This window comes from Heptranchias perlo, chromosome 9, assembly GCF_035084215.1.
Source record: "Heptranchias perlo isolate sHepPer1 chromosome 9, sHepPer1.hap1, whole genome shotgun sequence".
Classification (NCBI taxonomy): Eukaryota; Metazoa; Chordata; class Chondrichthyes; order Hexanchiformes; family Hexanchidae; genus Heptranchias; species Heptranchias perlo.
This window is the reverse complement of record NC_090333.1, coordinates 60,454,885-60,482,818: the sequence shown is the minus strand read 5'-3', so window position 1 is coordinate 60,482,818 and position 27,934 is coordinate 60,454,885. Positions and strand designations below refer to the sequence as shown.

Sequence of the window (27,934 nt, the reverse complement as noted above, 5' to 3'; positions counted from 1 at the left end):
ACTGTGGAATCATCAGCGAACATTCCCACTTCTGACCTAATGATGGATGAAGATCATTGATGAAGCAGCTGAAGATGATTGGGCCTAGGATACTGCCTGAGGAACTTGATATATATTAATGACTTGGACTTGGGTGTACAGGGCACAATTTCAAAACTTGCAGATGACACAAAACTTGGAAGGGTAATGAAAAGTGAGGAGGATAGTAATAGACTTCAAGAGGATATAGATAGGCTGGTGGCATGGGCGGACACGTGGCAGATGAAATTTAACGCAGAAAAATGCAAAGTGATACATTTCAGTTATAAGAACAAGGAGAGGTAATATAAACTAGAGGGCACAACTCTAAAAGGGGTACAGGAACAGAGAGATCGGGGGGTATATGTGCACAAATCATTGAAGGTGGCAGGGCAGGTTGAGAAAGTGGTTAAAAAAGCATACGGGATCCTGGGCTTTATAAATAGAAGCATCAAATACAAAAGTAAGGAAATCATGATGAACTTTTATAAAACACTGGTTCGGCTACAACTGGAGTATTGTGTCCAGTTCTGGGCATCGCACTTTAGGAAAGATGTGAAGGCCTTAGAGAGAGTGCAGAAGAGATTTACTAGAATGATTCCAGGGATGAGGGACTTAAGTTATGTGGATAGACTGGAGAAACTGGGGTTGTTCTCCTTGGAACAGAGAAGGTTGCGAGGAGATTTGATAGAGGTATTCAAAATCATGAAGGGTCTAGACAGAGTAGATAGAGAGAAACTGTTCCCATTGGTGGAAGAGTCAAGAACCAGAGGGCATAGATTTAAAGTGATTGGCAAAAGAACCAAAGGTGATATGAGGAAAAACTTTTTTACACAGTGAGGTTAGGACATGGAATACACTGCCTGAGGGGGTGGTGGAGGCAGATTCAATCATGACCTTCAAAAGGGAACTGGATAAGTACTTGAAAGTAAAAAAATTGCAGGGCTATGGGTATAGTGCAGGGGATTGGGATGAACTGGATTGCTCTTGCATAGAGCCGGCGCGGACTCAATGGGCCGAATGGCCTCCTGCCATGCTGTAACATTTCTATGATTCTATGATTCTATAACTCCTGCAGCAATGTCCTAGGGCTGAGATGATTGGCCTCCAATAACCACTACCATCTTCCTTTGTGTTGGTAAGACTCCAGCCACGAGAGAGTTTTCCCCCTGATTCCCATTGACTTCAATTTTACTAGGGCTCCTTGATGCCACACTCGGTCAAATGCTGCCTTGATGTCAAGGGCAGTCACTCTCACCTCACCTCTGGAATTCAGCTCTTTTGTCCATGTTTGGACCAAGGCTATAATGAGGTTTGGAGCCGAGTGGTCCTGGCGGAACCCAAATCGAGCATCGGTGAGCAGGTTATTGGTGAGTAAGTGCCGCTTGATAGCACTGTCGACAACACCTTCCATCACTTTGCTGATGATTGAGAGTAGACTGGTGGGGCAGTAATTGGCCGGATTGGATTTGTCCTGCTTTTTGTGGACAGGACACACCTGGGCAATTTACCACTTTGTCAGGCAGATTCCAGTATTGTAACTGTACTGGAACAGCTTGGCTAGAGGCGCAGCTAGTTCTGGAGCACAAGACTTCAGCACTACAGCCGGGATGTTCTCGGGGCCTATAGCCTTTGCTGTGTCCAGTGCACTCAGCCGTTTCTTGATATCACGTGGAGTAATAGAATTGGCTGAAGACTGGCTTCTGTGATGGTTGGGATCTTGGGAGGAGGCTGAGATGGATCATCCATTCAGCACTTCTGGCTGAAGATGGTTGCAAACGCTTCAGCCTTTTCTTTTGCACTCACGTGCTCATCTTTGCCATCATTGAGGATGGGATGTTTACGGAGCCTCCTCCTCCCGTTAGTTGTTTAATTGTCCACCACCATTCACGACTGGATGTGGCAGTACTGCAGAGCTTTGATCTGATCCGTTGGTTGTGGGATCACTTAGCTCTGTCTATAGCATTTTTCTTCCGCTGTTTAGCATACATGTAGTCCTGTGTTGTAGCTTCACCAGGTTGGCACCTCATTTTTAGGAACGCCTGGTGCTGCTTCTGGCATGCTCTTCTACACTACCTCATTGAACCAGGGTTGATCCCCTGGCTTGTTGGTAATGGTAGAGTGAGAGATATGCCAGGCCATGAGGTTACAAATTGTGGTGGAATACAATTCTGCTGCTGATGGCCCACAGCGCCTTATGGATGCCCAGTTTTGAGCTGCTAGATCTGATCTAAATTTATCCCATTTAGCACGGTGGTAGTGCTGCACGACATGTTGGACGGTGTCCTCAGAGTGAAGATGGGACTTTGTCTCCACAAGGACGGTGCAGTGGACACTCCTACTAATACAGTCATGGACAGATGCCTCTGCGACTTGTAGATTGGTGAGGACGAGGTCAAATAGGTTTTTCCCTCATGTTGATTCTTTCACCACTTGCCGCAGGCCCAGTCTGGCAGCTATGTCCTTCGGGACTCGGCCAGCTCGGTCAGTAGTGGTGCTACTGATCTTGGTGATGGATATTGAAGTCCCCCACCCAGAGTAAATTCTGTGCCCTTGCTACCCTCAGTGCTTCCTCCAATATGGAGGAGTACTGATTCATCAGCTGAGGGAGGCTGGCAGGTGGTAATCAGCAGGAGGTTTCCTTGCCCATGTTTGACCTGATGCCGTGAGATTTCATGGGGTCCGGAGTCAATGTTGAGGACTCCCAGGGCCACTCCCTCCTGACTATATACCACTCTGCCACCACCTCTGGTGGGTCTGTCCTGCCAGTGGGACAGGATATATCCAGGGATGGTGATGGAGGAGTCTGGGACATTGGCTGAAAGGTATGATTCTGTGAGTATGGCTATGTCAGGCTGTTGCTTGACTAATCTGTGGGACAGCTCTCCCAATTTTGGCACAAGTCCCCAGATATTAGCGAGGAGGACTTTGCAGGATTGACTGGGCTTGGTTTGCCTTTGCCATGTCCAGTGGTCCAATGCCAGGTGGTCTGCCGGTTTTATTCTTATTATGACTTTTTGTTGCGGGATTGTACAACTGAATGGCTTGTTAGGAATTTAAATTCCCCAGTTACCACGGCACAATTTGAACTCATAATTCCGGAATAATAGTCCAGGCCTCTGGATTACTAGTCCAGTGACATAACCACTATCCTATCGTACTCTTTAGTTATATGTTCCTCCCCATGTCTTATTTTTAGGTTTCCTTGTACTGCTGGTATTTTGTCCCCTTCCTCTACTGTGAAAATGGATACAAAGTATTCATTTAACAAGTCTGCCATTTCCTTATTATACATTATAGTATCATCTACATCTGCCTTTATGGACCCATATTCCCCTTTACCATTCTCTTTCTCTTAGTATATTTATAGAAACTTTTACTGTTAGCTTTGATACCCCTTGCAAGTTTTTTTTATACTCCCTTTTTGCCCCACTTAGCACTTCTTTACTTCCCATTGTTGCTTTTTATAGCTCTTCCAGTCTGCTAGATTTTCGCTTTTCCTTGGATTTGTATAAGCCTTTTTTCTTTTAGCTTGACACTGTCTCTTACCTCATTTGTTGATCGTGGATGGTTAACTGCACAAGTGGAGGTTTTGCCTTTTAGGGGTATGTACTAGTTTTGTATTGTACCAAAAACTTAATTGAATGCTTCCCTCTGTTTGTCTGTAGGTTTGCTCATTAACAGCTCAGCCCAGTTTACTGTGGTCAATTTATTTCTCATCCCTTTGAAGTTTACCTTAAACCAAGGTTTTAAATTGTGACTCTCGCTATTAAGGGATAGCTTAATAATGAGTGTTACAAGGCCTCAGTAATAATGTTGCACACAGTGCACATATTTGATCTTGATTATGGCTAATGAGGCACACCCAGTCTTGGTCTTCAGTTACACATTATTAAGTAGAAAGTTTGTCAATACATATTGTACATTGCTTAATCATACATATAACTCTGATTATGTTTAGTCTTTCCTGTATGATTGTACTGTATGACACTGTCTAGAATTTATAGGATCATTTGATTATCCAATGAATTTTGGATTGCTTTTATTATTCTTTGTTCCATTTCTGTTCCTGCATCCCAATGATGAAGGTAGCTTCATTCGGCACTTTATCATGTTACTCACCTCATAGTTAATTCACAGGAGGAAGTATTGATATGCACACTCTTAAATATGATGTAGAAACGGATTTCAGTGAGCACCATGTTAATTGAAAATAAACTACAGGAGTGTTGAACTTTAACATTCTTTTAAAGCAATTAGAGGAATGCTTCGGGCTACATTTTGAATTTAATTAGCAGTAACTACAAAGACTGAAATTTCCCATATGCTTAGTGCCATCTTTGGTGATTAATAATTAATCTTCAAAATATTTCATCTGTCTAGAGTGGGTACAGCCATTTCTTCCGCTTCACACAAATTATTTTCCTCATAATTATTATACCACCACCTTTTTTTAAAATTCATTCTTGGGATATGGGTACTACTAACAAGGCCAGCATTTATTGCCCATCCCTTGAGAATATGGTGGTGAGACGCCTTGTTGAACTGCTGCAGTCCTTGTGGTGAAGGTGCTCCCACAGTGCTGTTAGGTCGGGAGTTCCAGGATTTTGACTCAGCGACGATGAAGGAATGACGACATATGTCCAAGTGTGTGACCTGATGGGGAACTTGGAGATGATGGCGTTCCCATTCCTGTTGCCTTTGTTCTAGGTGGTGAAGGTCAAGGGTTTGGGAGATGGATCTTAGAAGGAGCAGGAGATTAGTAAATAGACAACCCACACTCTGCACTTTAGCCCAGGTTAAGCGCTGTGGAAGCAGACCTTGATGCAAGAATACATAAGAGATAGAGAAAAAAATTGATTACACCTTCCTTGGAATGCTTGGTGATAAATTTTTGGCCAGAAGGAACATATGGTGGTTGGTGTTGGGAGAAAACATGTAGGTTTTGGTAGTGAAGGCAGGCGGGGTTTGATCCAACATGTTAGTTTAGGGCAAATGGAGTACAGAGAGGCCTATGGGAATTTTCATGTTGCTTTCAACCAAAATCTTAGTCTATCAGTCTTTCCTATATTAGTCTACTTGACCACGCATCATCCAAGATGGCGCCTCTTCCACCTGGTCATCCTCTTCTTCCTCCTCCTCTGCAGACATGGGTGCAGGTTCGCCTTCCACCCTTTCTGGCTGCATAGGTTCCTCTTTTCTAACGGCAAAGTTATACAGAACAAAGCAGAAGTAAATGATCTTAGATACTTTCTCTAGGCTCTACAGCAGGACCTAAGCTAATCAGAGATCTCAAGACTGAGACTGACACATTTTTATTAGGTAAGGGTATCAAGGGATATGGATCAAAGGCGGGTAAATAGATTTGAAGTACAGATCAGCCATGATCTAATTGAATGGTGGAACAAGCTTGAGGAGCAGAATGGCCTACTCCTGTTTCTATGTTCCTATGTAATCTGTCCAGATGCTTCAACATCCCGATGATATGTTCCACGAGAAATTCGATGGAAGCATGAGCCTCATTGTATTTTCTTTTGGTCAGTGTGGGGATTCCTAACAGATGTCAATACCAGGGAAACAAGGGTATCCTTGTTCCCCTTCAGCCATGCATCCATTCTGCCTGTTCCTTCAGCCTGTGGTACTGTCAACTGTGGCAAGATAAGAGCATCATGGGTCCTATTGGGGTATTTTGCAATCAACTGCATTATGCAGTCATGATGACCCAAAACCACCTGAACACTGATTGAATTAAGTTTTTTAAAGATTCTGAAGCAGTTTTGAATGTGCACTGCCTTCATTAGCCCCTTAAAAATTATGTAAATTGATGCACAATGATCCCACTCTGGATTTCCTGTGCTGATTTACAGTGCAGCCCTTGATTCACTGAGTGCCTGTATAATGGGTTCTGGAAGGCCTACAAGATGCTTATTGAAGAATTTCACTACTTAAGGCATGCTTGCCATATTAGTCAGAGCTGCATTCTGGCTGCTGTTTTTGGCTGATCTTTGTGCATTTTTGCTAGTGTTTTTTTCCCTGCTGCTTGCTTTGTTTGATTACACTCCTGTGAAGCACCTTAGGAAGTTTTACTATGTTAAAGGCGCCACATAAATGCAAGTTATTGTTGTTTTCCTTTAATTCAGCACTCCTTTTGGCACAGACCTCCCACAACAGCATTTCTGTTGCCACCAGTTCATCTGGCTGGGAGGTCCAGAACAAGGGGTCACAGTCTCAGGATACAGGGTAGGACATTTAGGACTGAGATGAGGAGAAATTTCTTCACTCAGAGGGTGGTGAACCTGTGGAATTCTCTACCACAGAAGGCTGTGGAGGCCAAGTCACTGAATATATTTAAGAAGGAGATAGATAGATTTCTAGACACAAAAGGCATCAAGGGGTATGGGGAGAGAGCGGGAATATGGTATTGAGATAGATCAGCCATGATCATATTGAATGGCGGAGCAGGCTCGAAGGGCCGAATGGCCTACTCCTGCTCCTACTTTCTATGTTTCTATCCCTGCAACTACATTTAGTGCCAACCATGGGCATTGGGGCTGCCAATGGCTGTCTTGGATTTGGAGGATGAAATGGAATTTCTGTAAAGAGAGCAATGGCAGGAGCACTGGCATGGCAGGCTTCCGGCATTCAGCTGCAGGCGGGCCATGAATTATGTCATATGACCGAGGCACAACTATATGGGCCTCGGTCATATGACATATCGGAAGAGGCCTGCAGTTGCTGTCATCGATTCAGAGGGAGGCAGTCATCAAGTTGTGCCATCTACTGGAGCCTGACCTTCAGATAACATCCAGCACAGGAACAGCCCTTCCCGTTGCAGTTAAAGTCACCACTGCATTGAACTTTTATGCTACTGACTCATTTCAAGCCACCACTGGTGGTATTTGCCAGATTAGTCAGTTGTCCATACACCAATGCACCAAACAGGTCACTGCAGCCTTGTCAATCAGGGCAACGTGTTTATCGCTTTCCCAAGGGAAAGAAGGAAACAACTGGAGAGGGGCCAGAATTTCTCCCACATGACTGAGTTCCCAAAAGTGGGGACCTCGTTGGTGGCAGCTATGTTACCATGGAACTACGTTACAAAAAAATGATGTTAAACTACCAGGATGTAAATATCAGGAAGCATAGATTTCACTGGCTTAACTTATTCAGTTTTGGGTCCATTTTATGTTGGCACTGTTAATATACTCCATTCAGTTAGTGCATGATGAAATTCAAATTGAAGGAGCAACACAGGTACAGGTTTATTTATAAGTCATTTGCAGTTGATTACCAGGAAATGTTATGGTCAGTATGGATTATAAAACAATACTTACAAAAACTGTAAAAGTTTCATTTTGTACACTGAAGTCCCAAAACAGAACAGCTTGGTGAGCACCTTCAACTTCCCAGTGGATGAGATGATATTTTTCTTCTATCAAGGAGGTACAAATTTCATAGATATTAACACACAGACTATGCTATATAAAATGCATAAATTACAGTAAAGGGAATATAGTTAGAATGGATTGTGCCAGATAATGCAAGATAATGAATGTCTGCTTGCATCATTTGCAACACAAAAATAAATTAAAAATTTTATCTGCATTTCATTTATTGGAAAAAACACAGGGTAGGGTTGTCCTATGAGGAGAGATTGAGTAGAATGGGCCTATTCTACTCTGAACTGTACTGTATGTTGAAACTGAACTGTATGTTGTTAGGGTAACAAGGTCATATTGCAATGTTGGATGATTAGCTGATTTGTGCCAGGGTAGAGCCCATCCAAAGAGTTACTGTTTAACCAAAAATGTTTCTTAAAATGCTATTAAAATGTTGTTAGTGCCTCATGGGAGACTGATTAATGCTTATTGAATTGACAATATTTAGGGATTACCCCAGCGAGTTGAGACTAGAATATGGTCTAAATATTGGGTTGACATCCGGCGGGGTACACACATCGAAACAGAGTGACCACTGGCGCATTGGAAGTATTCCTGCCTCTGAGTTAAGTGGGTTAGGTTCAGGCATCACTGCAGACAGCCCCGGCGACAGCTGGGAAAGGAGGTTGTGAAGAGGACACAAAGAGTCTGCAAAGGGATATAAACAGGTTAAGTGAGTGGGCAAGAAGGTGGCAGATGGAGTATAATGTGGGGACATGTGAGGTTATTCACTTTGGTAGGAAGATTAGAAAAACAGATTTTTTTTAATTGGTGAGAAACTATTAAATGTTGGTGTTCAGAGCGATTTGGGTGTCCTGGTACACAAAGCACAGAAAGTTAACATGCAGGTACAGCAAGCAATTAGGAAGGCAAATAGTATGTTGGCCTTTATTGCAAGGGGGTTGGAGTACAAGAGTAAGGACGTTTTGCTGCAATTGTACAGGGCTTTGGTGAGATCACACCTGGAGTACTGTGTACAGTTTGGTCTCCTTACCTAAGGAAGGATAAACTTGCCTTAGAGGCGGTGCAACAAAGGTTCACTAGATTGATTCCTGGGATGAGAGGGTTGTCCTATGAGGAGAGATTGAGTAGAATGGGCCTATATTCTTTGGAGTTTAGAAGAATGAAAGGTGATCTCATTGAAACATATAAGATTCTGAGAGGGCTTGACAGGGTAAATGCTGAGAGGTTGTTTCCCCAAGCTGGAGAGTCTTGAATTAGGGGGCATAGTGGCAGGATAAGGGGTTGGCCATTTAGGACTGAGATGAGAAGGAATTCCTTCACTCAGAGGGTTGTGAATCTTTGGAATTCTCTGCCCCAGAGGACTGTGGATGTTCAGTCGTTGAGAATATTCAAGGCTGAGATCGATAGATTTTTGGACTCTAGGGGAATCAAGGGATATGGGGATCGGGCAGGAAAGTGAAGTTGAGGTCGAAGATCAGCCATGATCTTATTCAATGGCGGAGCAGGCTCAAGGGGCCTTATAGCCTACTCCTTCTCCTATTTCTTAAATTCTTATACTGGATTGATATCCAGTGGGGGTACTTGCATCCAACGGAGGCAGGAGCCTCCACCCCCCTACTCCCACCGATCATAAAGGGTAGGTAGAGCACTTTAGCCTTGGTTGCAGTACACCTAGGAGATGGTACTCTGAAGATAAAAACTATAAGGAAGGCAATGGGAAAAAACAACTTGCACATATGTAGTGCTTTTAACGTAGTAAAACGTCCCGACAGAAGTGATTATCAAACAAAAATTTGACACCGAGCCCCATAAGGAGATATTAGGACAGGTGACCAAATAGCTTGGTCAAAAAGGTAGGTTTTAATAAGCGTCTTACAGGAGGAGAGAAAGGAAGAGAGGTGGAAAGGTTTAGGAAGAGAATTCCAGATCTTAGGGCCTAAGCAGCTGAAGGCACGGCCGCCAATGGTGGTGCGATTAAAATCGGCAATGCGCAAGAGGCCAGAATTGGAGGAGCGCAGAGATCTTGGTGGGTTGTAGGGCTGGAGGAGGTTACAGAGATAGGGAGGGGAGAGGCTACGGAGGGATTTGAAAACAAGGATGAAAATTTTAAAAATCTAGGTGTTTCCGGACCAGGAGCCAATGTAGGTCAGTGAGGACAGGGGTGATGGGTGAACGGGACTTGGTGCGAGTTAGGATATGGGCAGCGGACCTTTGGATGAGCTCAAGTTTATGGAGGGTGGAAGATGGGAGGCCGGCCAGGAGAGCATTGGAATAGTCAAGTCTAGAGGTAACAAAGGCATGGATGAGGGTTTCAGCAGCAGATGAGCTGAGGCAGGGGCGGAGACGCGCGATGTTATGGAGATGAAAGTGGACGGTCTTGGTGATGGAGCGGATATGTTGTCGGTAGCTCATCTCAGGGTCAAATAGGATGCCAAGGTTGTGAATGGTCTGGTTCAGCCTCAGACAGTGGCCAGGGAGAGGGATGGAGTTGGTGGCTAGGGAACGCAGTTTGTGGCGGGGACTGAAGACAATGGCTTCAGTCTTCCCAATATTTAGTTGGAGGAAATTTTTGCTCATCCAGATCTAAATATCGGACAAGCAATGTGACAAATCAGAGACAGTGGAGGAGTCGAGGGAGGTGGTGGTGAGGTAGAGCTGGGTGTTGTCAGCGTACATGTGGAACCTGATGTCATGTTTTCAAATGATGTCGCCGAGGGGCAGCAGGTAGATAAGAAATAGGAAGGGGCCTAGGATAGATCCTTGGGGGACTCCAGAGGTAACAGTGCAGGAGCAGGAAGAGAAGCCATTGCAGGTGATTTTCTGGCTATGACTGGATAGATAAGAATGGAACCAGCCAGCTGAAACTACCTGAGCTACTCTTCCTACTTTCTAAGCTATTCTTAGTAAGTCGTTCAAGAAACTCACGTGTAAGACTTGAGTTAGGACCTGCGCTAGGGCAAAACACAATGGGCGAACAGACCTAGGGACTAGCAACATGTCACAGCAGTAATATGTGTGAGAATTGCAACTATTGGGGCCTGGTGATGCACATCACAAAATATGATAATGGTTTCTGTTTAAACCTATTACCTAGCATTGTCAGATATTGTTCTGTCTTTATTTTTAAAAACTGATGAAAAAAAAAATCATTTTTAAATGGTGAAGTGTTGTCAGTTCTAAACAGTTCCATGCTATAAACAAAAGACATAGTTCATTCAGATTTTCACTCTTAAGACATTATCTTTCCCAGTATCTCTTGCTCTGCTCTGCTCAGAAGTTTGGGATGTGTAAAAACTGTAGGGGTACTTCTACAATGCTGCACTTCCAGCAGAGAGCCCAGCTGGCAGCGAGCGCAAGTTAGAAATATGGCTATAATATTGTATCCCCTACTCTCTAACTCACTTTTCTTACAAGTGTGGCTCCCTGCTGAAAGTGCAGCATTGCGGAATCATCCATTGTGTGGACAGAGCATTCAACTATTCTGAACAGAAAAACTCCAACAATTATTTATCTCAGAATTCTGATGTGATTGGAAAAATATACATGCATTCTATATCCATCTCTGCTGATAACATTATCTGCCCTGAGCCACATTTTAATAGTTCCGTTTGCAGCTTACCAAGATTTGATTTCTATTTGTTACCTTTGTGACACCAATGGTGACACCTTTGTACATATGTTGCTGTACTATCCCTATTTGCCCTTTTATGTGTTCAAGCAAAAAGGTACATTTTCCTCTGGGAGTCCAGCGAAAAAGTAAACGTGAGTAAACTGGTGAGCAATCCCAGTCTTTATTATCAATTGACTCAAACATCTGTCATTAGTACAATTGTTAAAGGATTGAAACCTCATTAAATGCTTGTCAAGGATTGTGTGTGTGTCTTGCTAAATGGAATGAAATGTGCAGAATAATGCAGGGTAGAATATAAATAAAAATGCAAGTATAAACTCCTGTTGAGATTCAAATATTGAGTCTGTATTTCATTCTTAACTTTAACAAACTGGCAATCAGTCTATTTGATCAGCCATAATCTAATTGAACGACAGAGCAGGCTCCAAGGGCTGAATGGTCTACTCCTGTTCTTTGTTCCTAATTTGGAGAGCAATAGTTTATGATTTCTGACACCCTTTCTATGCTGAATGTGACCATTTGGGCTATAACAATAAAGTTGCCCCCAATGCCAAGCAACCAACATGGTGGGTACTCTCAGATATACTTCTAGAAGTTCCATCTATCCAAATTCACTAACTGTAAACTGCATAAATTGGCCAGTTAGAACTCAGCTACAAGAAGAACAAAAAGCAAAATACTGTAGATGCTGGAAATCCGAATCAAGAACAGAAAATGCAGGAAAGAGCAGGTCAGGCAGCATCGTCAAGAAAACACGAATCAGTTGAATTTTTCAGAACTGAAAGATATTACAGGTGGTAATAATACTCATTTCACACTTTTCAAACAGCTAATGTGCTGCATAACTAGTAAAAAAAATGTTAGTAAACCCAACTGTGAAAACGAATAGCTTTCTAAATTTCTGCAGAAATGTTTGCAAACCTAGATTGCTGCCTTCCTGACATGATCCTCCCTTCCAGATCTGACCCAACCCAACTACTGAATCTGAAGTGCCTCAGGTGCAGGTAATTATTGTTCTTGCGAAGCTAACATTGGGAAAATGCTAGGAATGGGATTCAAGAGTGAGATTGATTGCAACCCCATTCAAACCTACATAGTGGTGCTTACCTTTCAAATTGAGTTACACTCACATTGGTTGCACTTAACCCCTAAGCAGGCACCTCTCATCCAAGTGAAGCCCGACAGGTTTGCAGACCGTTGTCATTTAGAAACTGTGGCTGCCGACGCAAGGTAAGTTTTGGCCAAACCTGAGACTGTTCTGTGGAACTACCCTGGCCACGTAGAGGATCGTTTCTAGTGGAAAAACAAACGACGCGGTTACCGGATCCAGTTAAATTTGCGCAGAGAACGTTTACTCTTAAACCAACGCCGACCTGGCCCAGTTTCTTCGCCAGGGCCGCAGCTTCTCCGTCTCCATAACAACAGCGAGGTAACCCCGCCCTCCCCTCGGAGCCCGATTCAAATTTGAACCAATGAGAGCGCGGGGATCGCTCATTTGTATAATTTATGTATCCGCCGTTGACACGGAGTTTGAAGGCTGAGCGAGCTCGGGGAGGGCAGCGCGTAACTGAAAACTTCTCAAATCGGCGCTCGGAGCGCGAGCGGCCCCGAACCGCAGCACCGTGAGTATTAAAAACATAGGAGAGAGGCTTCTCTTAGTGACGGCGGGGGAAGGGGCCTGGGGTGGAGGGGGGACAGACTTTAAGAGGAGTGTGCGTTGGGACAAAAGGTGCAATCTCCGGGTTAACCAATCATTTCAAACACAGCGCGTTTACTTGTTAAGTAAATAAGAAAGTGCCCATTAACTCTTGGAATGAAGGAGAATCGTCAAAAGGCGCACCTTGTCATTTAAATTTGTATGTCACCATAGGAATTACCAGTCCGGAGACCCGTTGCTGTTACTGGTGAAGTGGCTTCATCAGTGGGAGGAATTTCCTGTGCTTTTGCGCCCAGAGACGCGTGTAATTTGGGCGTAAAGCAATTACTCATTAAAAATTCTCATCCTTGTTTTCAAATCTTTCCATGGCCAAGATCCTCCCTATCTCTGTACCCTCCTCTCACCCTACAAACTTCCGAAATCTCTGCGCTGCTCCAATTCTGGCCTCTTGCGCATCCCTGATTTTCATCACTTCACCATTGGTGGCCGTGCCTTCAACTACCTAGGTCCTAAGATCTGGAATTCCCTCCCTAAACCTCTTCACCTCTCCTCCTTTAAGACGCTCCTTAAAACCTACCTTTTTGACCAAGCATTTGGTGACCTGTCATAGCTCCTTATGTGGCTTGGTGTCAGATTTTGTTTGATAACGCTCTTGTGAAGCGCCTCGGGACGTTTTACAACATTAAAGGTGCTATATAAACATAAGTTGTTATATATGTATCTTATGCCAACATTTCCTCACTCTTTTACGCTCATCTATCGATCCCTGAACGCATCTCGGTTCACTATAACGGCCCTGCCCCCATGCTAAAGAGCGAATTTCCTGCAATTATGCTAGTTCAAAACTGGTATAAAATTAAGCTCAGAATTTTAGGCGCAGCAGGAAACAGTAATTTTTCTTGTTTTATTGATATTTTTGAGGATTTTTTATTGTTTTATTAATCCTCACTGAGACCTACACTGTATTTTCAGTTTCTTTGAATGCATTTTATGGCATCAGTATAAGTCAAATTAAAAGCTGAAAAACTTCCACATTCTTAAACATTCTTTTCTGACACAGTTTTCATCCAAGCTCCCTGTGAAATACAGTGACTAAATGCTTTTGTAACAAATGTATGATCATTAATGACTTTTCTGATCATCAGTGCCACTTCCTGAAATTAAACTGGGTGATCATTGGCCTTTAACATAGAATTAGGTGGAAATTATAATACAGAAACAAGCCATTCAACTCACCCAATCCATATTAGTGTTTATCTTCCATGCAGTAGTCCTAGTTCTGTCTGCGGCCTTGTTCCCATATCACTGTATTCCACTTTCCTTCAACCATAGATGCAATTTTTGGCAAAACGATGATAGGAATACCAGAGGTGCAGACCCACACACATATGAACATACGAGAAAGAACAGGCAAAGACCAACTGGTCCATCAAGCCTGTCCCATCCGGGCATGGCATAATTTCTGCACACCATCAAACCCAATCCCCTCTTTCTTGCCACTCCCCATCCACACAGTCTCCAGGGAGAAGCAAAAAAAGAGAAAAAAACCATAGGAACTTGCCCGGTCCATGTGTCTTCAATCAAGGTTTGCCTAAGCCGATTGTCATTCTTGACTATAAACTTGAACAAAACCATCTGATTCAGATTAATTTCAATGGAAAGAAAATCGAGCTCGATCCTATACAGGCACTCCAAAGAACCCAGTTTTCTAATATTCACAGTGTCCAGGCGATCCAGACTCAGGAATATCTCTATTGTATTTCTGTTATTTTCCAAATCAAAGAAGAAACGATAACCATGCTGAATAATTATGGCCAAATACTGGACTGAAAATCATTGTTTGTAATCTTGCTGGTAAAATGTTGCTAGTGGCTGCAATGCAGGCTAACAAAGCCTTTTGTATATATACATATATATTAAAACGCATTTTGCTGGCCAGTCACCATTAAATTTGCATCCAGTTGTTTTTAACAGTGCTGTGTAACTGTATCATGTCAATTAATATTATTCAGCATGGTGGTCACCTGTCTACCTGATCTACAATGTACAACAATCAACAGATGGCAACAGTCAACATATGGCAACCATTAACACCACATCTAGATTACTACACAAAAGGAGATAACTTACTGACTGAACTTGATCCTTCAATAGTTTCCAATTCCTGAAAGCAAATTAAAGAAAGCCTTATTTGAATAAATGTACTCACAATGTCACATTAATATATTTAAAATGATTGGGTTTCCTCCAAAGTTGCAACTAATCTGTCTAGAATGCCTTCATACTGTTTTATTTAGAAACCTAAGATGAAAAATGTGCAGTTAGGTGATATGGGGAATTAAAAGTAGAAGGTGCCATTCTTGTGCAGTATTAATATCAATCTCTGTTACTGTATATTTAACTTACAATTTATCTGATAGAATATATGTTTATAAATTTAAACACAAGCAACTTACAAATGAACTTTTAAAAAAAAACTTCTATAAGTGTTATATTAAAGCTGTAATTTGATGGACCAGAAACAGGCCCTGCTTCTCCCTCATACTAACTCTAAGTGACCTCATGAAAAAGGACTCTAATTATCCTTTCAGTTCCTTTCTCCCAGTGAAGCTCTCTGTGAGAGCCTGTTAACACATTTATGCTGAAAAGAATGATACCACTTTGATAATCATTAATGTGACAAGTAAGAAAGTATCTGACTTATTTATTACTTCAGTAACGACAGCAACAACACCGTGCATTTATATTATGCCTTTTAATAACATAAGAAATAGGAACGAGAGTAGGCCATATGGCCCCTCGAGCCTGCTCCGCCATTCAATCAGATCATGGCTGATCTTCGACCTCAACTCCACTTTCCCGCATGATCCCCATATCCCTTGATTCCCCTAGAGTCCAAAAATCTATCCATCTCAGCCTTGAATATATTCAATGACTCAGCATCCACAGCCCTCTGGGGTAGAGAGTTCCAAAGATTCACAACCCTCTGCGTGAAGAAATTCTTCCTCATCTCAGTCTTGAATGGCCGACCCCTTATCCTGCGACTATGCCTCCTAGTTCTAGACTCTCTAGCCAGGGGAAACAATCTATCAGCATCTACCCTGTCAAACCCCCTCATAATCTTATATGTTTCAATGAGATCACCTCTCGTTCTTCTAAACTCCAGGGAGTATAGGCCCATTCTACTCAACTTTACCCACTTTTAAAGTAGAAAAATATCCCAAGGTGCCTACTTTGTTCTTGTCTCACAATTTTTGGACATGGTGAGTGAAGAGTCAACTAACACCCTAATGTCTAGTTCAACTTCCCTCTTGGCAAGCTGTATCCTATGCATGTAATACATATGATGCCCATTTTTTCCTTCTACCATGCAATATCTTGCATTTGTCTGTATTGAATTTCATTTGCCATTATCAGATTAGTTGCATACCCTATCAAGCTCTCTTGGCAAGATTTAGTAACCAACCACTGTGGAATTAGGGGATTTAATTTCCTCCTTTTCTGCCCTCCCCATGAGCTCAGAAATAAGTGCAAAGTTGAATGAAAACTAATCTAATAGAAAGAGAAACCAAATATATCTAAATGGTATATTAATTGTTTGAGTTTGAATCAATTAGGGCCCACTTTAGATGTTATATCAGAAATTGATATATTTAATCCCTAATAAGGAAACACATTCCTCCTGTTGTAAAGTGGTTTAATAAAAGCTGGTGAATGTTTTAAGGCACCCTCTAATATGGAAGTTGTACTAAGGGACTGAAGAGTGTAAATGTGGTGGAATTTTATAAAAATAGATGGAAGGATTAACCAGGGGACCTATCAACCTGTGAGCTGGACATCTGTAGTGGGTAAAATAATAGAAAGTGAAATAAAACAGAATAGTGAGGCATCAGGAGAAAGATGGGGGTAGATTTTTGTCTTCGCCTGGGCAGTGATCTGGTAGGACGGTTGCACCCTTCCGCCATGATCCTCGCTGCAGATCTTAGGGCACAGCAGCAGTTAGAAGGCAGCAAGCCCTGAAGATCCTGTTTGAGAAAGACAAAAATGTTTTTACCTGACCTGCTAGTCCTTTTTTCAGACTCCGAGGTCCCCTCAAGCCCTCCAAATTGAGGAAGGTCCCAACATAAGCCCTGCAGCCAGCTTTTAGGGGCACTCCTGAGTTTGGGCACCTTATGGATGTGCGTGGAGGAAGTTGAAGCAGCAGCTTCAACTCATTCCTATCTCATTTTCCTCTTGTAGGTTCCCAAGTCTGCTCATTTGGGAAAGCCCCAGTAATCCTAGGTCACTGTAGTGGGCACAGATCTGATGTAGCAGGTGTCCACCTCCCTTTTCAACCCATAGTGCCAGGGAACTGAGCATTCCCCGGGCATTGCGATGAGGAAACTTGGCCCTGTAGCATAAATACACCCTGAAGCTACCTTTACTGCTAGTATTGATAGATTTCAGTGGTACCATTTATACTTCATCTGTAAAGTTCTTAAAGTTAAGTTGTTTTTCTAGTAGTAAATAAAGCATTTTACCAGAATTCATTTATGCAGGTAAGATATGGGTGATAAACAGATGTTTGAGGGCGTTTAATTGTAGTATTAAATTTCTTCAGTACTAACTTAAAACAAGTTGACACATAACAATGCCACACATTTTAGATTGGCACATAATTCAAATAGAATATATAATTTTTAATGTTATAAGTGTACAATTTCTGACTACTGCACATTTCCCAAGAGAACATTTGACAAATAACAATATTACTTTTTAATGTAAGTGTACGCAAATGTTAATTACAATAAACTCTGTATTACTCTCCTTTCTTCTCTCCTGCATAGATTACTTTATCTCAGGCTTCATTAAATGAAAAAATTGTTCTAAAAAGAACACATGCTACAATAGCACAAATAGATAACTGCCTGTTGTTATGATTTCTCTGACAAGATTTCTGCTAATTTGAAAAAATGGAACACTTTGAAACAGATAGAAATCTTGATGCAACAGATGAATTGGATACAGATGACAACGAAGACTTTTTGGAAAAAATGGATGATTATCAATTCACCAGATTTGTGGAGAACCACTGCATTAATTTGCGACAATCACATGATGTGCTAGATGAAGAATGGATTAAACAAGGACCAGAGAACTCTTTAGTGTGGGAGAAATCCTTTGAACACAGTATACTTCTGGATGTTGATGATGATTTCAACTTAAATTTTAATGAAGTATGTGATTCCTATACCATCTGCCTCTCTCAGTCATCAGCAGAAGATGTTAGCCTTAACATTACTGCAGGTTCGTAAATGTAATTACTATTAATGTTTCTGTAAGGGGTTTCTCTTTCTAAAGTATGTCCTCATAGGAGACAAAATATTGATAGGATATTGCACTGATGACAATCATGCACTAGTGTACTAATTCTACAATAGTCATATGATGAAAGTCTTTGTCATCTTCTCAGTATCAGCTGTAATACACAATCAGTGGTACAATATTTAATTTACTCTCTGAACTTTAATTCCAAGATAATTGACAAGTAGACTTGCAGTCTGGAATGTATCACACACTGGATATTAGGTGTCTGCTTTCCTGGGGCGGGGGTGGGGGGGAATCAAATATTGTACAGTATTTTCAATTACCAAGCTTTGTGAGTAATCCTACATGAAGATCTATACTTTATTAAAAATAACAATTAAATATTTTGAATGTTTTGCATTCATTAGTAATTCATTTATCCAACATTACAACTCCTTTCCTGGCTCCTGCATAAATCAGAAGTGACACGGCAGCTGAAACATAATTCTCTAAGTAGAATCAACAGCAAGAAGGGATTGATTGCAGTCTGTAACATGCTTTATTCTCTTTCCCCTCTCCAGACTTCTGGGCCATGATTTTAGCATGGTGGCGGGAAGTCAGCGGGTGGGTGGATTTGCACATGGGGAACCCTGGAGGCAAAGTGAGTGCGTTTAAATATGCGATCTTATCTCAATTGCAGTCAATTACCTCTGCTTCCAGGTTTCGCATCTCCAAGCTGCATGGCGGGCCTACTGTGCACCCTAATGATGCGATTTAAAGCCCACTATTTAAAGGGCCCTTCCAAGAATGGATTTTGAAGGAGAAATAGAGTCCAGAAAAGCAAAGGCTTCCCCTAGATTTATTGATGCCACCCTGGATGCATTGCTTGGTTCAGTGAGATCCAGGAGGGAGGTAATCTTTCCAATGGATGGCAGGAAGAAACTTGAATCTGTAACCAAAAATGCTTGGCTGGAGGAGGCAGAAGAGTTGAGAAGCAGGAACATGGTGCCCAGGTCTTGGGTTCAGTGCAGGAAGCGTTTTAATGACCTACCCAGGTCAGGGAAAGTGAGTACTATTGTTGTTGATTCACCCACATCCTGTGTTATTCATCCTCCCCCCGGGTCACTCTATGTTGGCATGCCTAGCCCATCACATAATTCCTCACATCCACTTAAGTGTCAGCAGCAGCAACCATCCTTCACTTTCTATGCACTTCCTCAACTGCCTGTTTATTCACACCCCTCTGCCACTCACCACTGATGCAATGTGATGTATCTGTCTGATAGTCACCCTCTGATGCATCTCTTTCATGGTCAGCCTCACCCAAAGCAATGCATTCATAGGGTGAATCCGTCACCTTCAGTCACTCACGGTCTGTTCTTTCTCCCCTTGTAGGAGAAGAGAGCGCATAACGCAAGGGAGAGGAGCAGAACTGGAGGTGGCCCACCACATAGTGGAGGTGACAGATATGGAGGAGGAGGCCATGGAAATAAGTCGGACCACCACTTGCCTATCCATTGGAGATGGAGGGACTGGCAACCCACAAATGGTTGGTGACAGAACTTTTAACACCTTTCACACACAAGATGAATTGATTTTATCAATGATGTAACTGTGCCAGACCTCAGTATGGTCATTGGAAAGATTGTCACTTTTCCGATGAATCATTAATATCGCTTTCTGTTGTCTTCCAGGGCCTTAACACTTTCAGGAGGAATCAGCAGAAATGGAAGAAAGCGATTCCTCAGAGGAGCTCATTCCTTCTGAGGGTGCACTGTCACAGGACCTACAGCCATGCACCAGCACAGATACTCGCACTTTGATGGGTCCTGTTAGACAGTTAGTTGGGTTGTCACCTGGTGATTCACCACTCACAAGTGAGGATGAGTAGACACTGGTACCGGGGCAGCTGTGGAGAGTCCGCGTCGGGAGGTACACTCCTCTCCAAGCGCTGCTCAGGTGGACATAGATGCTGAACCCCAGGGGCCATTGTTGAGAAGGAGAATGATGGAGGTGCAGCAGCAACTTTGCGAGGTAATGGAAAAAGTGCCACACACACACTCCACAATAGCGGAGAGGATGGAGGAGTCCAACTCCATCACTAGTGGATTGGTGGCACAGGTAAGTGCGAAAATGTCTGCGATGGAGCGAATGGTAGCCTCCATTGAGCTACAAGCTTTTAAGGAGGTTATAGCAGGGCACTTAGAAAATCTCAATGCAATCAGGCAGATGCAACACGGCTTTGTGAAAGGGAAATCATGTTTGACTAATTTATTAGAGTTCTTTGAGGAAGTAACAAGCAACGTGGATAAAGAGGATCCTGTGGATGTGGTGTGCTTGGATTTCCAGAAGGTTTTTGACAAGGTGCCACATCAAAGTAAAGTACTTAGTGTTTCAGCTACCTGAATGGGCCCTTTAAATATCGGCCTGCTGGCTTTAAGTGGGGACGGGACTTCCGGGTTTCTGTTGTGCGTGCGCATCCTAACGCGCCTGGGTTAAACCCAGAAGTGAGCGCGTTGGAGCTGTCCCGCTCCAAAAAGCTGCTACTTTAACCTCCCACCTGCCCCCAATCCACCCATTCTTGGGGGTTAAAATTACCCCCCTGAACTCAAAATGATGGACCTCAAGATGTTAATAAGGAGTTCTGTGATTTTTATTTGTACAACTGACAATTTTGGCCTATGATTGCAAATACAATCTGCTCAATTTTTGTAATACCAACAAGCCCAATTCTGAAGGATTTTAATAAAATAGTTCAAGACTAAAACAAATTAACAACTACTTGTTACTGCTGCAATTCAGGCTTCTCCCCATACTCGTTCACTACAATTGTAAGGGTACATGGCAGTGTTGCACTAACACTATAGTTGTAGTATAAATGCAGCTGATAGAGCAGATATATGCAAAATAGGGATCCTCCAGCCCTACATCCCTCCAAAATCGCTGTGCTCCCCCAATTCTTGCTCTTGCGCATCCCCGATTTCCACTATTGGCGGCCATGCTTTCAGCTGCCTAGGCCCTAAGCTCTGGAATTCCCTCCCTAAACCTCTCCACCTCTCTACCTTGCTCTCCTTTTAAGACATTCCTTAAAACCCACCTCTTTGACCAAGCTTTTGGTTACCTGTCCTAATATCTCCATATATGGCTTGGTATCAAATTTTGTTTGTTAACATTCCAGTGAAACGCCTTGGGACGTATTACTACGTTCAAGGCATTACATAAATGCAAGTTGTTGTTGTTCAGAAGGCCCAGCAAGGCAGTTTCCACATACAGGTCTGTGCCTCTGATGAACTGAAAGTTATGCTCGTCACGTATGAAGTGAATGGGTTACAGTGCTGCAGGATTAACAACTTGCATTTATATAGTTCCTTTAATGTAGTAAAACATCCGAAGGCACTTCACAGGAGCATAATCAGACAAAAATTGACACTGAGCCAAAGATGGAGACATTAGGACAGGTGACCAAATGTTTGGTCAATAAGGTAGGTTTTAAGGAGGGTCTTAAAGGAGAAGAGAGAGGTGGAGGGGTTTAGGGAGGGAATCTCAGAGGCCTGGATGGTTCAAGGCATGGCTGCCAATGGTGGGATAAAGGAAGTGGGGGATGTGCATGAGGCCATAGTTTTGGATGAGCTCAAGTTTGTGGATGATGGAAGATGAGAGGCTGGCCAGGACATCATTGGAATAGTTGCGTTTGGAGGTAATTATAGCATGGATGAGGGTTTCAGCAGCAGATGGCCTGACATCTTTCTGATTGCTGCAACAGGCAACGAAACATTACTGTAGAACTGCTTTTCAGCATTTACACTACAATTGTAAGAGTGCATAGTGGTGTCGCACTAACACTATAGATGTAGTATAAATATATATGATTTAGCGGATATATACAAAAAAGGGGTTTGCTCAAGAACAGAGAAATTTATTACATATATAGCAACAATAAGAGCAGATATTGAGCTGCTCTGAAATTTATAGCATCTAACAGTTTGGTCTGTAATTCTAATGATTGAATTGTTTTTTTTTAATTCATTCATGGGATGTGGGCACTGCTGGCAAGGCCAGCATTTATTGCCCATTCCTAATTGCCTTTGAGAAGGTAGTGATGAGCTGCCTTCTTGAACCACTGCAGTCCGTGTGGTGAAAGTTCTCCCAGAGTGTTGTTAGGTAGGGAGTTCCAGGATTTTGACCCAGCAACGATGAAGGAATGGCGATATATTTCTAAGTCGAGATGGTGTGTGACTTGGAGGGGAACGTGCAGGTGGTGTTGTTCCCATGTGCCTGCTGCCCTTGTCCTTTTAGGTGGTAGAGGTCGTGGGTTTGGGAGGTGCTGTCGAAGAAGCCTTGGCGAATTGCTGCAGTGCATCCTGTAGATGGTACATTGCAGCCATGGTGTGCTGGTGGTGAAGGGAGTGAATGTTTAGGGTGGTGGGTGAGGTGCCAATCAAGTGGGCTAATTTGTCCTGGATGGTGTCGAGCTTCTTGAGTGTTGTTGGAGCTACATTGATCCAGGCAAGTGGAGAGTATTCCATCACACTCCTGACTTGTGCCTTATAGATGGTGGAAAGGCTTTGGAGAGTCAGGAGGTGAGTCACTCGCCACAGAATACCCAGCGTCTGACCGGTTATGGTAGCCACAGTATTTATGTGGCTGGTCCAGTTAAGTTTCTGGTCAATGGTGACCCCCAGGATGTTGATGGTGGGGGATTCGGCGATGGTAATGCCGTTGAATGTCAAAGGGAGGTGGTTAGACTCTCTCTTGTTGGAGATGGTCATTGCCTGGCACTTGTTTGGTGCGAATGTCACTTGCCTCTTATCATCCCAAGCCTGAATGTTGTCCAGGTCTTGCTGCATGCAGGCACGGACTGCTTCATTATCTGAGCGGTTGCGAATGGAACTGAACACTGTGCAATCGTCAGTGAACATCCCCATTTCTGACCTTTATGATGGAGGGAAGGTCATTGATAAAGCAGCTGAAGATGGTTGGGCCTAGGACACTGCCCTGAGGAACTCCTGCAGCAATGTCCTGGGACTGAGATGATTGGCCTCCAACAACCACTACCATCTTCCTTTGTGCTAGGTATAACTCCAGCCACTGGAGAGTTTTCCCCCTGACTCCCATTGACTTCAATTTTACTAGGGCTCCTTGGTGCCACACTTGATCAAATGCTGCCTTAACGTCAAGGGCAGTCACTCTCACCTCACCTCTGGAATTCAGCTCTTTTTTTCCATGATTGGACCCAAGGCTGTACTAAGGTCTGGAGCCGAGTGGTCCTGATGGAACCCAAACTGAGCATCAGTGAGCAGGTTATTGGTGAGTAAGTGTCACTTGATAGCACTGTCGACGACACCTTCCATCACTTTGCTGATAATTGACAGTAGACTGATGGGGCGGTAATTGGCTGGATTGGATTTGTCCTGCTTTTTGCAGATAGGACATACCTGGGCACATTTTCTGCATTGTCGGGTAGATGCCAGTGTTGTAGCTGTATTGGAACAGCTTGGCTAGAGGTGCAACTAGTTCTGGAGTACAAGTCTTCAGCACTATAGCCAGTATGTATTTGGGGCCCATAGCCTTTGCTGTATGTGAGCTAAAAGACCTTAAAGCCTTCAAAGTTAATCCTAACTATGTGTCCTTCTCAATTTTAGTGATATTATAGAAAACTCTCGACTCCAGCTTTCCGCAGTCCCTGGTTTGGCGGCATATAGCCCAAGCAAGCCTGAATTCCTGGTCCAAATTCCGGAATGGGTTCTAAAACATGCATCAGGCCCTAACGCCTGTTTTAGGTGGCCACCACGGGTGCCTGAAAAATCACCTGACTCAATATGGGGTCAGATATATTTCAGGTGTCCTGGGGCTGAGATGATTGGCCTCCAACAACCACGACCATCTTTGTGTTTGGTATGACTCCAGTCACTGGAGAGTTTTCCCCCTGATTCCCATTGACTTCAATTTTACTAGCCCTGCAAAATTGGTCCTTTTTGCCTCAGTTGTTCATTTGTTAAATGGGCGCAATGAGGTCTAATTTCTCCTCCACAGAGTACTCTCCTGTAGGTTGCTGGGCATCAGATGCTGCCCTTTTCCTTTCCTGATCCAATTATCTCACTAACTCTGTCAGAGGATATCAACAGACATCGTGGCTATATTGCCAGGGAGTTGGATACAGACTTGAAAGAATCAGAAGTTCCCCATGATTAAGGTTTTAGGGCTTCACCAGCTATTTCTTTCGTGCAGGTGATCGTGGCCCTTGCTGCCAATGAATCGAAGTATGACCTAATAGGCATAGTATCTGGTAATGTAGAGTTGCTCAGGGGCTTAACATAACATTCTTGCTCACTTGTAATTAGTAAACAATTTTACAACACCAAGTTATAGTCCAGCAATTTTATTTTAGCTCACTGGAGTTAGCACAAGAATAAGCACAAGCTCCCTCTTATACTCAGAAATAGTTCGGTCCTGGCTGCAGAGCTGTGTGTCAAAGTAGAATTCAAAAGGTATCAGTATCCTCGCCTCTTGGCGACCTGACTCAAGTCCTTCACCCGGCAGTCGATCGGGAGAGCCCCCAAGGAAATTCTGACAGTCCATTGGACACCATCGTTCAACTACTGTATGGAAAACTCTGTGTGTGCGTGCGTGCGTGCGTGCGTGCCAGGAGAAAGGAGTTCAAATCTTTATAATTTGAAGAATAAAATGACGAATGAGGAAAAAAACGCGTATTGTTTCAATACCTTTTTGAAGTATGGGAATAAAAGAAAATACTTATGAATCTTAATTAAAATAAGGCCTTCATTCAATATTTATGTAACTTGGCAATAAACTTTACCTATAACATTTTGTTGGGGTTTATAATTGATTTGATTAGATTTTGAACAATATATGACCTGGATTTGGACGAGTACTGTGAGTTGAGTGCCATGGAAATTAAAGAAATTACTGAAAATGAAACAGAATTTCTATTATGACAATGTTTCTCTGTTTCTACAATAGATGATATTGGCAAGATTGAAAATGAATATGATGGCAGTGATGAGGATGAAATACTAACCACTGAAGAAAATCAATATGAACATAACCAAGATATTCACAGTTCTAGCTATTCAGACAAACATGGTGAAACAAAAGATAATTTGGAAAGTAATTTTCAAGGGTACAAAGTACAGGACATAGCTGGCAATACCACTGATGAGGAGCAGGAAGAGCTGCCTTTTGATGGTAACTTACAGAATGTTAGTGAACATCATACAGACGAGAGTCCTGATTTAGTTGATCACATGCCACCATTGACTAGACTTATTAGGAACCAGTCAGGTCATATGCCTGCTAGTGAGATGACCCAAACTATCCCAGTTAGAGATCAAAGATCAAATGTGGAAAATGCATTCTCCCAACAAGAAGTGGCTGATAATGAACTGAGTACAGAAGCAGATGCTTCTAGTCATAAAAGTAAAAGTGAACTTAAAACATTTTTGTCAGAGGATACGGTTGATATATTGGTATCCGAACATGGAAACAAATTAGAAAATGGCTGTACGGTTGAATACTATCAGCTTGGTGGTGGAAGATCAAGCATTGCTGAATCACTCCTGCATTACTTCTCTGCAGAAGACCTGGCACTTAGTTCAACTATGTACATTGACTCTGAGACTTTACCAGAGACCTCTTTTACTGATAGTATTGAGGAAACTGTAATTCAAAACCACATTTCATCAATAGCCAGTAATGATTCACTCATAAACATTAACAAATTTACAAAATCAGAAGCCGACCTTTCAAGGAAACAAGAGACAGATGACAAATTTGCAATGGAAGACAAAGTGTTACAAAATAAAAATGATTCATACTGCACTGGGTCTGCTCAGGGGAACATGGAAAATAATGGCACCTGTAGAAAAAAGACAAGAAGTTGGGGACTAGAGAGTCCACCAAAAATAATACAGGAAGAGAATGCACCAGCATCACTTAGTCTTAAAACAATATCAGGAATTACTCAAAACCCTATGTTTAAAATGGGAAGAACAATTTCTTACAATGAAATCAAATATGGTAAAGGAAAACAACATTATCCTCTGCCAGATTTTTCCAAAGTTGCACCCAAGGTTAAAATTCCCAAGAGGAATACTTCCAATAATCATAATCCTCCAAGACCAAGATTAAAAACAGCAAAATCTTCAACCAATTTATCAGAAAATCCCCTTGCCATTCATAAATCAGCTGTAGATGTAGTACGAGAGGAATTGGATGGCGCACAACTTTCAGTAATCCCTACAAAAACAGAAGTTATTAACAAACAACAATATGTGGAAACAAATCATACCCCTGAACTTTTTCAACAATTGCAGGTAATAAAAAGTTAGTGGCCTAGAAATTGGTTTGTGCCTGATCTGGGCGTGATCCCGATGCAACACACGCGCCAAATGAGGCCAGCAGCTGGACCACAGCTAATTGGTCCACCAACCTCTTTAGGATAGTACTAGCGAGCTGCGGGTGCCATTCACAACCCCAGGCAGTTCACCAGTTTTGGGAGGGAGGGGGAAAGATCGTCCGGCTTGGAAGCGGTGAACGGCAGTGGCCTGCGGTTTTAATGTGAAGCCGGGAAGAACACTCCTGTTCCTCCTAACCAAACATAAGGCAAGTAAGGATAGCGCATACTGCGGTTGTTCACAGTCCAATTTGGCAAAGGGGACTGAAACTGGTGTTAGGCCCCCGATTTGCACATGCAGTGAGCCTAACGGTCGTTTCAGGCACCGGCCTTACTGAGCAGCCCTAACCAATATGGCGGGCAGCTCATATCTGATGTGGAATGAACGTGCGCATGCCGTCCACCACATTGGAACCCTTAGGTGCTTGTTTCACGTCTACAAAATGGGCGCAGCACCATCGATGTTTATTTCCAATTCACCTCTAGTTCTTTTACATTCTCTGAGTTTGAGTTTCCTAAAGAATCATGTACAGAACTGTGAAAAAACATAGGCTGGTGTCTCTGCTTCTGCACCAGCCTGTGATTTTTTTTGACCACTCGCCTTAATGGGCAGAGATATGTAGGCTGGCGTGCGCAGAAGCAGTAAACCTCAACCATGATGTTAATTTTAACAAAATCGTGTTCAAAAGTTCATATTTTCTAGAGAAAGTTATCTATTGATGTGATTTTACAACATTCAGGCAATAAATCTACGTTACGATATTGGGAAGTACATTAGGGGATGTGATCTATGATCATTTGGAAAGTTCAACAATTATTCGGCAATACCCAGCAAGGCTTTACGAAACATAGGTCTTGACTCTTTAACTCAATTGAGCTCTTTAAGGAAGTGACCAGAATGGTGGGTGAAGATAGTCTGGATCATGTTGTTTACCTTGACTTCCAAAAAGTATTTGATAAAGAACACATAGGCAGCTGTTGGAGAAAAATCTGATCTTGTGTGATTATAGGACAATTCTTACACTGGATAGATAGCTTGTGAAACCACATATGCAGAGAGTGTTATTAATAGGAAGGATCTGATTGGGACTGGTCATGAGCGGAGTTCCACATTATTCAGTCGTCTGCTGTTTATCATTTTCATTACTGATCCAGAGGATAGCTTAAATGGAACCATTCTTAAATTCACGCTTGATACAAAAATATGAATGGGGACTGGTAATTCAGAACAAACAATATAGGTTGCAGGCTGATTTAGATAAGTTAGGTAAATAGGCCCACATGAGCCAGATGTCATTTAATGTGGACAAATGCAGTGTCATGCATTTGAGGTTAGGGAACTCCAGGCATGTCTATACCATGCAAAGGTAACTGATCAAGAAAGAGAGCTGAGAGTAGTAGTTGATCATTTATTAAAGGCACACAAATAGTGTGACGTTACTATTTGAATGTAAATAGGGTTTAGGTTCTATTACTAGGACTGTTGTATACAAAACTAAGTATAGTATACTTGGTCTTCATGAGGC

At 42.6% G+C, this 27,934-nt stretch overlaps 1 long non-coding RNA gene across 1 annotated transcript; it reads right to left on the bottom strand.

Moving 5' to 3' along the window:
- Positions 1-4,181: 4,181 nt before the first annotated feature.
- LOC137325039 (uncharacterized) lies at positions 4,182-12,460 on the bottom strand. The gene is made up of 3 exons (XR_010963783.1): positions 12,160-12,460; positions 7,353-7,450; positions 4,182-5,218 (listed from the first exon to the last, which is right to left on the bottom strand). It is a non-coding gene; the product is annotated as an uncharacterized lncRNA (long non-coding RNA).
- Positions 12,461-27,934: the final 15,474 nt, after the last annotated feature.